The 14,170-nt window shown below is 37.1% G+C and overlaps 1 long non-coding RNA gene across 2 annotated transcripts; it reads right to left on the bottom strand.

Annotated features, from left to right (window-relative positions):
• Positions 1-3,837: 3,837 nt before the first annotated feature.
• On the bottom strand, positions 3,838-7,941 carry LOC145790642 (uncharacterized). Of its 2 annotated transcripts, XR_014329527.1 has the most exons (3): positions 6,311-7,941; positions 5,321-5,387; positions 3,838-5,048 (listed from the first exon to the last, which is right to left on the bottom strand). It is a non-coding gene; the product is annotated as an uncharacterized LOC145790642 (long non-coding RNA). The 2 variants fall into 2 exon arrangements; XR_014329526.1 differs by lacking the exon at positions 3,838-5,048 and having other exon boundaries at positions 5,207-5,387; positions 6,311-7,928.
• Between the last annotated feature and the right edge of the window lie 6,229 nt (positions 7,942-14,170).

Genomic DNA, 14,170 nt, shown 5'->3' with positions numbered 1-14,170 from the left:
ACTGTATTGTCGTGCTCAGACTCTTCTCTCTATCCCCCCTTAAATTGGAAACACCTCCCATCAGGTGCGTAAGTCGTCACCCTCTTCTGGTAGCAATCAATCACCGCTCAGTGGGCAGATAGTCATTCCATACCTAAGATTATGTCAAAATCAAATGTGTCCCTGACCACAAGGTCGCAAATCAATCGTAGACCTGACACTTCTAATTCGCACTAACACTTCCTCCGAAAGGTGATGCAATACTTCAAGTAGTTTTTAAAGGTTTACATGTAAGACCTAACGATTTAACACATGATGCTTTTATTTAAAAAGACAATGGTGCGCCATAATCGAATAGAGCGTGAACCCAAGAATTATAGAGTACGATGTTACCTCTAATTACTAACGGGTCTTCGTCCTCTTCCTTTGATCATTGGGTCTAGCTCCCATTCGAACTTTCTTGCATTTTCCCCCTCAATTGACCCAATTCTTCTAGAATCTCGTTTCCAATGCTACTCAAGATTTCAGGCACGAGTATTGGTTCATTCTCGGGATTTCAATTACATGATACTTCATTCTTATTGCTTTATTGCTTGCGAGCTCGTGTGTTATTGCTTGTCTAGGTGTAGCCGTTGGCTCGAGTGTGGTTCACTATTTTTTTTTTCTTTCTGCTCGTAGTACAGGGTGAGGCATAAGTTGGAGTCTAATTATGGAGGCAATTCTCAAGGGTAATCAACTAATCTTAAAGTTATGGTTTAATTATCCTACGATGTTTAAAATAATAAGATCAAGTAGTAAATAACAAATATAGGGGAGCACACAACACAACTTCACACACACACACACACACACATATATATATATAGGCAAAAAAACAACTACATGACTGTGAAAATTGGATTAGTAAAAGGAATACGACGTGGAGATGAAAGAATATTATAGTAATTGCATCAATTAATGTAAGGATTATCTGAAATACGGATGGATTACGATTTACGACTTTTATGTGGTCAAGGTCATAGAGATAGTGACTAAGTTAGATATTTAACTTGAAACTGCGTTGGCCATCCGCGTTTCAAACTGAATATCCAAGATTCGTCATCGAATAAAGAAATTGCAATTTTTATAAAAAATTCTCAAACAAGATGGCATAATCAAGGCTCAAGGTTGCAAATGGTATAATTGAAAAATATAAAGTAAGACCAGATGGTAATGACTTAATCTTGAAGTGAACGACATCAAACAAGGTTACAAATATGAAATGAGAAGACTCGTAGACCCCTACTTCTATATTGTATCTAATGTTCAACACGTTGCCCTATTCAAAGTTAACACTACTTCCCTTCGTAGGTGATCATCAAATCGCTTGAAGTCGAAATGCGTGGGTAAGGATTGAACCTAAGCTCTGATACCATTCTGTAACGCCCCAACTTCCAGGCCATTAAATACGTACAATAATACAACACAAGTAGGATAGATAACCAAGACATCTTAATATACATATATAACCAGAGTTAAAATCACAGATAATTTGTTTATGTTCCATTACAGGATTATCAAAACATTGCCAAACCAAAAGTCAAAAGGAAAAAAACAACTAGTCTATGTCTTCAAATGAACCATAGCTCCAACACTTCATCTTATTTGCGTTCGAAATAACCTTCACCATTGTAAACTGCTTCATCACCTAGCATGACACGCCATGAGCTTGGAATGCCCAGTAAAAACACACACACCCCCATATCTTCTATCAACAAATCAACCATACACAGAACAAATTGGGTAACATAGCATACAATAGTTCTATAAATTAGCAGTTAGACCAGACATCTAGAATCTCCCAAAGAGATTCTTCTACCCAACCACAAGGATTGAACACTAGACTATTCAGAACTCCCCCTTTTGCTGCTTTGCAGACCTTACCACCTATGCCCACCTTCTGGTTGTTTACCGGTCAGTGACATTGATGGACCTCAAAAGGGACAGCCAAACAAGTGGCCTTGCTTACACCCAAATCGTGCCTAGGGCTCGCTTACACCCTACACATGCCATACCAAAGGGATCGCTTACACCCTGCACATGCCATAGCAAAGGGCTCGCTTACACCCTGCACATGCCATACCAAAGGGCTCGCTTACACCCTGAAACCACTGCATCGAGTCTTAACACTTCCGTGTTAACCTAGGGGCTCGCTTAGACCGCTTGCGCAAGACTTAACTCATTTGGTTTTAATATCATTCACATATATATTACATAAATCATTTTAAAGCACAAGGGTGAACGTCACCCATTACCAACCCCTTTCCATTTCCCATTTATTAGATCTTTTGCCAAGCAAGTTAGTCACATTTGGTAATTCGGTAATATAAAAGAGCATGAGACAAATATAAGAAAGGAAATCTAGCTCATGATAGTCATACATAGGTATGGTAAGGCAAGCAAATAACATTAGGAATGCTTTGAAACACTTAGAGACAAATAACACAATAAAACACCATTTCCCGCACTATTCGATTCTGCAGGGCTAACAAGAGTACTTTGGGAAAAATACTTCTAGGTCAAATTAGGGGCTGAAATTGCACATAAATAATAATTAACCAATCTAGTTTCAACTCCAATTCTAAGAATTCGCACATCACCTCTAGAAATTCATCTACAAGCTATATTCGAAAACCTGTCCAGATTTGCCATCCTTTGGGAAAACTAGCTTTCCTCTCAATCTACCCAATGCTTTTCACCCAAATAAATTCCATTGAAAAGAGGACTAAAAATCCTAAATTTTTATAAAAGAACCAACCTGAGATGATTTTTCTGAAATTTTATAAAATTACAAGAAGTGGATTGTTTTTCAGAGATTCAGGACCAGATTTTAAACAAAATATCCAAGCCCTAAAAACAAACAATTAGGGGCTAATAAAATTATCACAAGCTCTAAACACACCAAATAGCCTACACTAAATTCATATTTGAGAAATAAATAAATTTGATATTTCTTTTAAATTTGAGAAGTTACAGTAGTGCCTAATTTGACAGATTTGCAAGACAATGTCACTAACTCAAACCCACACTTTTATATACACCAAATGCTCTAGTTCCCGTTAATATGGAACACAAGAGGGCATCTAAACAATAGGATGTGATGGTGAAATAATTGGAGAAGACAAGAGGAAGAGGTGTTCTTACCTTCTTGAATCACTTTTCCTTCTTTTTCTTCTTCTTTTTTTTTTTTTTTTTTCTCTACTTCCCTTGATCACCCTCTCCCCCTCTCACCTTCTCCTTGAGCTGCTAAAAACGTGAGACAGGAGTTGAGACAATGCTTCTCAATTTTATAGGCCATGAATTGGGTTGAAATGACCATTCTACCCTTCTGACTTAATGCTTAAGCAACTTATAAATATCTAGATATTTTTTTCCACTAATTTGCTCAAATAAAAAATAAAATAAATAATAAAAATATTTATTTAAAGATGTTTATGGCTATTTATTTTCTAAAATAAATAATAAAGATTCAAAGAATTAGTAAATATGCAACTTGGCTAAAATAAATAAATAAATAAATAAAATGTATGAATTAATTTAGAAACTAGGAGGTAAAATAAATAAAAGCCAAGTGTTAGGGTTTTTCCAATTATAAAGTGGTGTTCTAGGATTTAATTATAATAAAAAATAAAATACAGAATAATTATTCTTTATTGGACCATTTTGTACAATTTTATGAAATTTGAGACTAAAATGCAATTAACCTGAGGCTTAGGGTTTCAAGTGTAATTACCAAACATTAGGGTCACCACAGTTTTCAAACCTAGCGTCCCGTCCTATATCCATGCATATATTATTATGACTTATGAAGATGTATTAGATATTTAATTGGTTATGTTTCTTTTTCTTTTTTCTTGATGTTGCATTTCCATTTAACATATATGGGTTTTTAATAATGCTACAATAAATAAAACAACATACATGGGTTTTCAGTAGGTTCACCCGCAACCTCTACCAACAACCCATACAACAAATACAACATGTCTGAGTTTTTAGTAGGTTCACTCTCAACCTCGTACGTCCAGTATGGGTTGTCGGTAGGCTCACCTTTAACCTCATCCACGTGTGTGATTGTGTACATGCGTGTATATATATATATATATATATCAATGTGTAGAAGATACCTGCTCGTCAAATCCTGTCTAAGGCCATTGAAGAGTGACCTTAACTCGATTACAAGATCCACAAAACCTGAGGCCAAAACATTCAAAGAAAAACACAGTATAACTAATAAGTGTTCAAAGAAAAACATTCACCTAAACTTAATTATATTTAACATGAAGATTACACAAAACTTATAGCTATAACAGATCATAAGCAAGCAGTAGAAGAAAAACTATCTTAATCTTGAATCACATAATTTGTTTGCCAGAATTAATGTGTTGTTGTCGGAGGATATCCATATGACTCCTACAAATGTTGCAAACAAATTAATCCCCAAGACTGTTTCAATGGATATTGAAACTTGATTGACAATCTGATTGTAGCTCTTAAGATAGAAAAAAAGGGAAGCCAAAATGAAAACAAAGGAATAACCAAAAAAAAAAAAAAAAAAAGAATCATTAGGCAAAAAAGTGAAAGAGAAGATAAGGAAAAAATAGCTATAGCAAAAAGAAAACAAAGGAACTAGTAACTAAAGAAGCAAATGGAGATAGATCATCATTCAAGGAAGATTTGGTATGGAATGAGAGCACACAGGTGAAAGTAAATAAGTACTGAGACTGTAAGAGCTTTATTAACCAAGATTACAATATTCAGGATGGAGAGGAATGGTTAAGCTTTTGCCTCTTTATACTAGCAATATTAATTATAGCAGTCCAATCCAATCTTTGAGAAAACTAATATACCATAAAGAAAATGCCAAGCAAAAAATGGAGGTGCTCATCTCATTGTCTTTTACAGTTCAAAAAATTGAAATAAAGTTGCAATATTTTCATATAATTAAAGGATACTCTCGAGCTTGTCTGATAGAATCTTGATTCTTGTAGCAGCTAAAGTGCTTGACATACTGTAGTGACTTTTCAAATACTCTGGAAAAGAAAGATAAAAACTCAAATTATATTTGAATTAGAGAAGAAGGAGAAGAAGAAGAAGGGGGAGGGGGGGAAAGAAAAGAAATGACAAGAAGATGACGAGATACATTTTTTTTTTTAGCTGGAGAATAGAAAAGCATAGCATGATATGTCACATAAGCATGTTCATTAGTAAGGTAAAACCCCATTGATTATTCAAGAAAGAGGTGAATATTATTCAATTAGGCAAGAAGAAGCCAATTTGCAGTGTTTCTAATAATTTATAAAACCTCCATTTAACTATGCTAAATCTTGAAATCTAGCCCTCCAGCAGTAGCAACGCTCTAGCAACAAAACCTACACAAGGATAATAAAAATCAAAGAAAAAGATGAAGAAACATTAGTACTTTAAGCTTAAACATGTTGACTAGGCACAAATATTCACTGTTTGGAATGTCAAATTGATGGTTGGTTTGGATTCTATGACCTGAAAACTGAAGACACATTGATTGTAGTTTAAAAAATATAAATCATTCTAGCTAAAAATTCTGCATACTTGGATCAATCAACACATATTCCTCTTAAAAATTCTATGACCATATTTGATTACAAAAAATGAAACAACATGCAAATTGACTTCAATCAACATCTATTTCTCTTAAAAACTGAGCATAACTATGAAGAAATGAAAACAAACACAAACTAACAAAATTTGATAATAGACTGAAGTTGAGGCTGTTGAGCAAAACTAGACAAAGTACAGAAAATCAACACCTATTCATTGTTTGTTCACTGAGCTTCTATTTCTTTCTTTGTTTCTAGTTAATTTATACAATAAAACTTGGATTTCAAACACCATAGAATAGAATTGACCCAAAACCTGCCTTGAGATTTCAAATTCTATTTTGCTTCTAATTTTATCATTAAGCAATCAAATATTTGTCATTCATCTCGTGATATTTTCAATGCTTGAAAATCCTGGAGAACATAAAGCCATAATTTACTAACAACATGAAAGAAAGTAATGGTCAGGCTTAACAGACATCTACAACCTCAACTTGCAAAACAAAATACTTAGTGGTCCTTCCACATTGGCCTATTCTCGTTGAAACACCCATGCATAATATTATTGAAAATTCAAATAAACTCAACCAAAATTCTATAAAATTAGAATGTCCCTTTCAGTCATGACAGATATATAGCACTAAATCAATTGAATGAGCTAATCTTAAAACCGTAAATTATTCAAAAAGATTTGAAAACATCAATTCAGTACTTACAGCTGTTTATGGGGTAGATCAAAATTACTGTTGAATGAGCTAATCTTTGGCTCCTCATTGCACCAAAACTCCAGATCAACACCACCCACCAATTATAGTTAGGCATGTATGTCCCCAACAAATCAATACATGAATTTGGAAACTTAGGCCACAATAATAAATAAGACATACCAAAAGTTTGATTAAGACCAACAAGTATAAAATAATACAATTAATTATAATTCACAAACAAGATTTGCAAAGACCCCACACCATAAAACCAGCTTCAAATCTAGCATGAGTTGCACAACACAAATAACCAATATGACACTATAATATTTAAACTTGGTGATAATTATTTAAACAACTTCAGGTCATGCTCTAAAAAATTAATATTGATTTCTTCATAATTATTTGTTTTGAATTTCAGAGGCAAGATCATGCTCGTGAACCAAAAGTGTGAATAGTCTACATTGACCCGTAATTAAAACAAGCAAAAAAGATATCAAAAAAAAAAAACTAATCAATCTTGATGTCATTAGCATGGCCCTTGAATTAATCGTGTGCCTATTTAATTAGAAGTAAGGTGTCTAACTCAATATGGTGTGAAACTAGTGTTTTATCCACAATGAAAATATGAGAAAGAGGAAAGATTCTTTTTTGTTCACAAGTCTCATAAAATCTATTACTGGTCTAATTTAATGATCTAAAGTGCTTAGTTTATTTGTAGTTCAGTCATAAAAAAATCAACTTGATAATGATATTTTCACATCCAAATTCTAGTTTACTGCAACTTTTTATCTCTTTCAAACAAACACACAAACACATGGTGGGTGTGCAAAAACCACTTACAAAATGCACACAATTGCAAATTCTCAACAAAAATACTAGTTATTGTATTGATTTCACTACTTCTTACCTACGGACTTAAAACCAAATAAAACCCATTAAAGTTATTGGCAAAAAAAAAAAAAAGAAAATAGCAACAAACTAGCCCTGAACCAAGAATCAACATAACCCAATAGGCACCAAGCAAAATGAGTTGAAATAGTAGAAGAAAAGTGGAGTACCAAGTTGGGGAAGAACTTTTGATGCAACAGAGAGGGTTCAAAAACGAAAGTTCTTCTCTTTCTCTGCAGAAATTTTCAATTCTGAAACCGCCAAAAGGTGTGGGACTTGGGTTGATTCTTGAAAGAGTGAGAAGAGGCTAAATTTATGGAATCTGGAGTAGCTAAAGGAACTAAAAAGGATTCAAAAAAATCTACTAAACAAGCCCAAATGGACAGCACTGTTGTTTCTCGAGAATTTTGTAAACACATACAAAACAAGAGAGAACGAGAGAGAAAAAGAGAATGAGAGAACGAGACAGGGAAACTCACCACGCCGAAAAACCATCGTGGTAACGTTGACGGAGATCGCAAGAGAGAAAGAGACTGAGTGAGCGTGCGTGAGAGAAAGAGAGAGACATCGTTGAGAGAGAAAGAGAGAGACAGAGAGAGAGATGAGCGACTGAGAGAGATGCTGCCGCTATTGGACGCCGTTGCATGCCACCGTCTTTGCTGCGCTACGCTGTTGAGAGAGATGAGCGCGACTGAGAGACAGAGAGATAGATGAGCGACTGTGAGCAAGGGAAGATGAAGAAAATAGGGGGGGAGTGGTAGTGGTGGTGGCAGTGGAGCGGCGGCGCTGGAAATGGAGTAGCGGCAACGGTAGTGGTAAAGTAAGGCAGTGGTGGTAGAAGAAAAATGGTAGCGTCAACGGTAGTAATGGCAATGGTGGGGCAATGGTTGTGGTGGTGGTGATAGAAATAGTAGAGAGGTGATGGTGGTAATGGTGGTGTTGCAGTGGCAAGGGTGGCGGTGGTGGAGTAGCGGCAGTGATGGTAATGGTGGTGGTGAAGTAGTAGCGGTGGTGTTGTAAAGGTGATGATTGTGGTGGTAAAGTGGCAGCGGTGGCAGTGGTGGTAGTGGTGGTGGAAGAGAGTTAGTGGTGGCAGTGGTAGAGTGGTGATGACGGTGGTGGAAGATTGGTGGTGGTAGTAGTGATAGTAGTGATAGTAGTGGTGAGGTGACAATGGTAGTGAAGTAGTAACGAAAGTGGTTGTGTAGTAGTGGCGGTTGTGGCGATGGAAGTGGAGAAGAGGTGGTGGTGGAGTGGTGGCAGCAGTAGCGGCGATAGTAATGGATCTGTGGTGGCAAAGATGGTTGTAGACACCCCATTTTTTACCGTCCTCAAGATTTGGATGTTCTTGCAGGTACATCCAGTGATAAGTTTGGTGGCTCGTCGAGTACTTGAATTTCGCGGTGAAACGTCATAGGTTTGAGCTTTCCAAACCCTGTATCCTTTCTGCCCCATTTTTGGACCATGCTTCAGTCCCTCCAGAATGCTCCTCTTGGTGCACTGCCGGCCATGAAATGGGACTGTCGGCCATTGATGAGGCCTATCGGCCATCAATAAGCCACTGCCGGGCATCACTGATGGCCAGCCGGCCACCAATGTTTCAACAGATATTTTTCTGATATTTTTGAGCCAGCTGTTTGCAGGATGGACCATCTGCACCCACATGGATGGCTGGATCTCTTCAAGAGGATTTTTCATCCTCTATATATAGAGGTCCCCCCTCTTGCATGGAGGGGGTTACAAAAATTTGTGAGCAAATTTTTCTCTCTCTCTCTCTAGAATTCTCTCTCTCTAAATATATTGCCTTGAAGCTTGAATTCTCTAGACTTTTGCTTGTGTGTTCTTGATCAAACTTGATCATCTTGGTGTGGAGGTTGCTTGAGATCTTTTTTGAGTCTTAGAAGAAGGTTTTAGCTTGGTTTTGGCTTGTCTTTGTTCCTGATTTGCTGCTGTGCTTCAAGGGTGAGGAGTTTCCCCTTTTAAACTTATTTTTATACATTGCTGCTGCATGCTATTTTTGGCCTAGTTGTCGACTACAAAAACCTCTATTTTTAAGGGTTAAAAATGGTAGTTTGAGGCCCTTTTGGGGCTAGGGGTGTTCCCCCCCTCTTTTGAGGCTTATTTGCTAAGCTTTGTGCCATCTTTTAAAGCCTTTAAAACAATTCTCTTTTGGCCCTTTAACCACTGAATTCCAAAGGAATTTCAGTGGTAGCAACTTAGTTTTGAGGTCCAAAATAGGAGGAGGTGGCCTCCCCTCCTTGTGTTTTGTTTGCATGTGTTGATGGCCTAACATATGAGCATGTGTTTATACCTTTTTGTGGCTTAGTTCAAGCATGTTTTTGGCCTTATTTCAATATGTTATAACTCTGTTTTTGGCTGGTTGAGTCACTTCTTGCTTGCTTCTTACACTTGTGGTGTAATTATGCTTACTAGCTTAACATACTTGATGTTTTAACCTATTGTTCTAGTATGTGTTGGCTCCACTCCAGGATGTTTTTGGCCTTGCTTTGATATGATTAAACTCTGTTTTGAATGGTCTGGATCCTTTGAGACTTGCTTTGCATAGCTATAGTGCAGTTAGCTTCACTAGCTTTGTGTTTTGAGGCCCTTAGCATGCTTTGCTTGTGATGTTTTCATGTTTTGGCATCATTTAGCATGTGATTTCAGTGCTTATAACTCTATCACACTCTCACATATTTCACTCTTTCATCTCTTTTGAGAGTTTTGTTTTATGCCTTGTTTGTGGGCCAATACATGAGCATGTTTTTCTTGCTTTTCATGCTACCCTCTCAGCTCATTTTAGCCACTGTTTTGGCATCTTTAAGCTCTGTCCAGAGCTAGTTTAGCCATTTGAGTTTGATATTGCATGGACCTAGTGTAAAGCTCTTCACTAGTTTTGATGCTTAAGTCTCCTAATATGTTGTACATGAGTTGTTTGCATGTTAGAGTTTTGTGATTCATGCCATATCAACACTGAAATTCTGCCACCTCCCTCATTTCTTCATTTTTCTATTTGTTTTGAGGGTTGGTTAGTCTTAAAGTTGTGTTTAAGCTTGGGATTGAGGCTTGTGCTTAAATGGCTTTAACTCTCTTTTGAGGGTTCCTGCTAGTCAAAGGCATAGTTTCTCTCATGTCTTAAGTCATCTTTTGATTGGCCTCTCTCCCATTAGAGGACTTTCACATTTGGACAAATCAATTAATGAATGGTTTGGTAACTTAAAATGTGTAAACAAGAATTGAATCAATTAAAACATGCTAAGATAAGCATTGTTGTGTTGCATTGCATTGTTTTCAATCAAACGTTATATTGAACACAAGGTGGATTGGTCCATTTCATACTCAAAGTGATGAAATGAGCCAATCTCCTTTGTCTCCATTGCCTTTGATCACCCATGATAAGGTAGTGGTCCTAGAGTCTTGTTTGTGTGCATTTATTAAATGTGTACAAGTTGGATCTTTGGCCATCATGCATTCAAAGTGGTTGATTAATGATTTTGGATCCAATGGTGCCTCTCCTTTGATGTTTTGAGGTGATAAGGAGTGGCACAGTACATACATACCCTTGGGAGACCCTCCATTTTTCTCTGGTTTGAGCTTTGTTGTAGAATGGTAGTGCAGCACACCAGTGGCCGGCACTGCTTCATCCTTGGCCAGCAGTACACACCCTTGGCCAGTAGGTGGCTGGCAGGCCACTGGTGCATTCCTCAGCATGGAATTGGTAAGGCAGAGCAAAAATTTCTTGGAGACACCCTGCAAACAGAGCCTCTCAAGAGCAAACCGGAAGACATTTCGGGGCAGCAACCGAGAGCATGCAGTCTTCATTACTCAAGGCAGAGCTGAGGCAGCTTAGTTTCCATGTTTTGCATGCTTAGTTGGTTTTGTAATTTAATTAATTAGTGTGCTAATTAGTTAAGTGTTGTAATAATTAGTAATTAGTTTGCTAGTTATTCATTTGATTTGTTTTGTAATAATTAGTCTAATTAGTTTAATTAGATTAGTTAGCTTAGCTTAGCTTAGTGTAGCTTAGCTTAGTGTAGCTTAGCTTATTCATTCGGACTCTCCTTCGAGAGGGCATAATGTTGTAATAAGCGTGCGTGTGTGTGTGCATATCTTCCAACCCCACGTCTTTCTCCCTTTTACTTAACCGCTTTCGATGGTTAGTTTAGGGCACATTTTGATTAGCATACCTTATGCTTTGCATGTTTGCATTCATTCATTTGTTTTGCATACACCGGGCTCGGCGCATCATTCAAATTGCATCGTATTTCAATTCTTATTTGAATACGTGTATCAAATTGTTGCATTCATATTCCATCTTAGATAGCCGAGCCTATTTAGTTGCATTTTGCATGTGTTGCATTAGGCATTTTGTATAGTGAGGATCATGCATTGTTTTCTAACTAGCTTTTGTTTTGGCTCGGAGTACACTATAAGTTTTACGCTTTAGCATACTTGCATGAGTGTGAGTGTTGCCATGATAGCATGCTTACCATGAGGCTATTTGCTTATTTGCTTAACTGCATGAATGCCTGTGGGTGAAGGCTTGATTGCCTGAATTGGAACAACTCGGTGATTGTGAGTTTTAAACCCACTTTGCGAAGTAGCAAAATCATGTTTTTTAATGGTGAAAAATCCGTGCATTAGCCTACTTGCGAGTAGCACTTTCAAACCATTTTCGAAAACAAACATGAGTTGTTTTGTTCCAATTCTCGTGATTGAGTCTATACTTGTATGCTGTGTGCATCACATTGTAAAGTTAGCTAATAATCAGAACAAAAACACATGGTTTATAAAACAACATATCATGCTTAATAGAGGCCGATCCTTTGATCGGGCGAGCGGGGGTTCTCATTTCAGGACCTTCCCCTCTCGTACCTAAGTTCTCGAGTTGAGGCAACTTTGGTGATGACGGACATGTGGCCTTTGGCACGAGTCAGGGTTTCCTAAATTTCCCAAAAATAAAATATTTAGGTGGCGACTCTATAATCTGGCAAAACAGTTCAGTTTTGGCATTATTTGATTCAAAATCTGATTTTCCAAAATGATTTGCCGGATTGGACTTTTTGGTGTTTATCAGTTTCACATTGCACTTTGTGAGATTAGATTCAGAACCGTGACAGGAGTCCTAACTGTAGTAAGATCAATTCGCACCTCTCTAAAAGAGGGGCGCACGAAGAAAGTCGGGTCTAGAATGGGGGTGGTGTTGGAGTGATGGCAATGGTGGTAGACAAATCTATTTAAATAGGTACTCATGTCTAACCCAAAGAAGGCTTTGCAAAATAGGAACTGATTTGGGCAAACAAAGAGGGTTTCTCACTCATAGCATGAAACGACGTCGTTTTGCATAATAAAACTATAGGAGACGAAATTATTTCCTCGCGGAAAATTTTGTGTGACCAAACTTTTCGTCTCCACAATGGTGCCCAAATATTCCGCAAAATTTTCCAAAGGCGGGAATATTTTTTTGCGATGAAAAATAAAATATAGAGACGAATAAAATTTTCGTCACCTATTGTTTTATTAATTTTAAGCATTTGGTGATGAAATTTGGTTTCTCTCTCTAAAAAGACTATAATTGGAGACGAAATCTTACTTTTATCTCTAGAACATGTACATGTACATTTGGAGACAAATTTTTTTTTTCATCATGCGTTTTCGTTACCAAAGACCTTTTTTGTTGTAGTGATCACAGTTTCTCCCAAGGGAACAGGCTTCTAGGGATACTATTCTTGTGTAAGACCCTCACTGCCACCTTTATACCTCCTAATTCCGTTAATCTGCCAGAATACCTCTCATGCCACGGTAAGATTTGAAAGCACACTTGCGCAATACTTAACCCACCGAATAGGGAACACATTCAATCAATCAATACTTGAAATCAACATGTCATTATCTCATAAAATTTACCTTAGTGATCAAAACCCAATACCACCTATTAAGTTTCCAGTTATTATGTTAAGGTTAGAACAACAATCAAAATAACATGTACTACACAACGGAGCAACTATTAACTTTTGTGACATATCTGGCTCAAGGTTCTACACCACTATCCGCACTTGGTACCTCTCAGAAGGTCGATCTGTCATTTGTGCTTCATTTGCTCTTTACTTTGCAACAAATTCCGCAAAAGGTTCTTTAAGATTCTGGTGGGTTGCTTCTAGCTCTTGGGTGGTCATTTCAATTTGGGTATTGTAAGAATACTGATTGACAAATGCCTCAGCCAACTCTTCCCAGTTCTACTTCACTTTATCCTCCAACTTTGCGTACCAAGTGGCTGCTATACCTGCAAGGTTCTTCCATACAGAGAGTTTTTGAGGCTTAGTCAGACTGATCGGTTTCAGGATGTCCAAAAAAAGTTGGATATGTACCATGGGATTTCTAAACCCGTCGAAACAGTGTCACAACCCAAACCTGCCCCTAAAAGTTTGGTCCATGACCGGCCTGTACATCGGCCTCAAAACAAAATTTCATGAATATTTATTCAAATATGGGGCCTTAAGCGGAAGCAAATGTCAACATAAAGATAATGCCTATTGAGCTTGTGCATACATGAAGACTTAGATTAATTCAAGCATTTAAATACACTTTCCATAAATACATATAATCACAGAACTTATATAGATCTCACACACAAATACATAAGACTCAATAAAATACATAATTCTCCAATACAAAGTTAAAGCCTCGACACAGAGGCATAACCCGAGTGGCTTGACAAAGAGACGGACCTCAATACAACTCGAGTGTGGTCCCTGATGGCTCGCCAACATATATATATATATATATATAAAATAAAGGGGTGAGCTAACGCCCCGTGAGTAATATTGAAGTAAAGAGGTTAATGAATGGCGTCCTTAACATTAGGAAAACATATTTCACAATTTAGAAACATATCATAAATCTTTTCAAAACAAACATTTATCGTATCATAATCCATACATTTTGGAATGAAATATATGATTGAATTATTACAAAATATTT

This window comes from Camellia sinensis, chromosome 5 (assembly GCF_055761805.1).
Source record: "Camellia sinensis isolate YWXY chromosome 5, ASM5576180v1, whole genome shotgun sequence".
Classification (NCBI taxonomy): domain Eukaryota; kingdom Viridiplantae; phylum Streptophyta; class Magnoliopsida; order Ericales; family Theaceae; genus Camellia; species Camellia sinensis.
Note: the sequence above shows the minus strand (reverse complement) of the source record. Positions and strands in the feature narration are given on the sequence as shown.